The following is a 1,576-nucleotide window of genomic DNA, read 5'->3' as shown; positions in this document are numbered from 1 at the left end:
GTTTTGATAATGCAAACATTCCACCAATTGTGTGATAAGGTGGGGCGTTTTTCCCTCTTCCTTTATTGTCTATGATGATCCCACATTGAATATGCCTGACCTCAGAAGCTAAGCAGGGTAAGATCTGGGTAGTACTTGGATGAAAGGACTATCTGTGTATCAATCCTGACTGCTCTCTCTCTCTCTCTCTCTCTCTCTCTCTCTCTCTCTCTCTCTCTCTCTCTCTCTCTCTCTCTCTCTCTCTCTCTCTCTCTCTCTCTCTCTCTCTCTCTCTCTCTCTCTCTCTCTCTGTCTCCCTCCCCCTCCCTCCTCATTTATAGAAATCAACATAGATAGGTTTAGATATTTATATAGAGAGATTACATATACACATACACATTTATTTATTTTGCCCAGTTGTGTGTAAAATTTTTGTTAAAAAAAATTTAAACATTCATTTTTTAAAATTTTGGTATCAAAAAAAATTTGGACATGAAACAAATAAAAATGAAAAATGGTGCTAAGTGTCATGACACCCCTTTATGCTTTTTTAGTGCTGGTAGTCGATTGGTAGCAAAGGGGGTAGAGAAGGCACCAAGAATCAGTTTTAGACCGTCCTCAAACTTCAACCTGACCACTGTTGCTTCTAAATATGAGATCGCTGCCCAATGACCAATGTGAACATATCACCAGAGGAATTGTATCATCTCAATCTTGACATTTCTTGCTATAAATGAGGAAGAAGGGAAGTTGAAGCAAAATTGAATTGAAGAAGGCTCAATGGTGATGGGGGATGCAAAGCAAGGAGATGGTCGAGTGAATTGCATCTTATGTCTGGAAGCTACAAAAATAGTCTTTCATGGTACATTTGATCATTGCTCATTCTAGTACCAATGATAAGTATTCACAAACAGACCATCATGAAAATAATTGCGCTTTTTCGATTCCTGGCATCCAAGATGACCAAGAAGAGGAGGAACAATGGGCGCGCCAAGAAGGGCGCCAAGAAGCCCATGCGCTGCACCACCTGCGCCCGCTGCATGCCCAAGGACAAGGCCATCAAGAAGTTCGTCATCCGCAACATTGTGAGGGCCATCTCCGAGACCAGCCTCTTCGATTCCTATGTGCTGCCCAAGCTGTACGTGAAACTTCATTACTGTGTGAGCTGCGCGATCCACAGGAAGGTAGTGAGGAACCGCTCCCGGGAGGCCCGCAAGGATCGTACGCCCCCGCCCCGCTTCAGACCTGCAGGTGCTGCCCCCAGACTCCCTCCAAAGTCCACGTAAAGAGCTATCTGTCCATCAACATTCCTGAGCTGATTAGAGGAAAATAAAATGGTTGGTCTATCTTAAAAAAAAAAAAAAAAGAATTGCAGCTCATGCACCAATATCAGTGATTAAGGATGAAATGGCAAAGAAATTCCAAAAAACATCTAAGACTCCATAGATCAAGTCAGCATACAGTTGCTATATGTCCTTTACTTGGTAAATGGGAATGAGATGTTCAGGTTCAAGTCTGGTGTTTCCAGGTGGAGTTTCTGAAGAAACAGTTAATTGAAATTATTTTGGCAAATCTTTTCCATTTTTCTTCTATTTCT

General features: G+C 42.1%; 1 pseudogene; it reads left to right on the top strand.

Moving 5' to 3' along the window:
• The first annotated feature begins 709 nt into the window (after positions 1 to 709).
• LOC138162166 (small ribosomal subunit protein eS26 pseudogene) lies at positions 710 to 1,348 on the top strand (annotated as a pseudogene).
• The last annotated feature ends 228 nt before the right edge of the window (positions 1,349 to 1,576 follow it).

The sequence above is a fragment of the Petaurus breviceps genome, unplaced genomic scaffold, assembly GCF_028583685.1.
Source record: "Petaurus breviceps papuanus isolate PSGF00001 unplaced genomic scaffold, PetGlider_PUasm1.0 186, whole genome shotgun sequence".
Lineage (NCBI taxonomy): Eukaryota > Metazoa > Chordata > Mammalia > Diprotodontia > Petauridae > Petaurus > Petaurus breviceps.
Note: the sequence above shows the minus strand (reverse complement) of the source record. Positions and strands in the feature narration are given on the sequence as shown.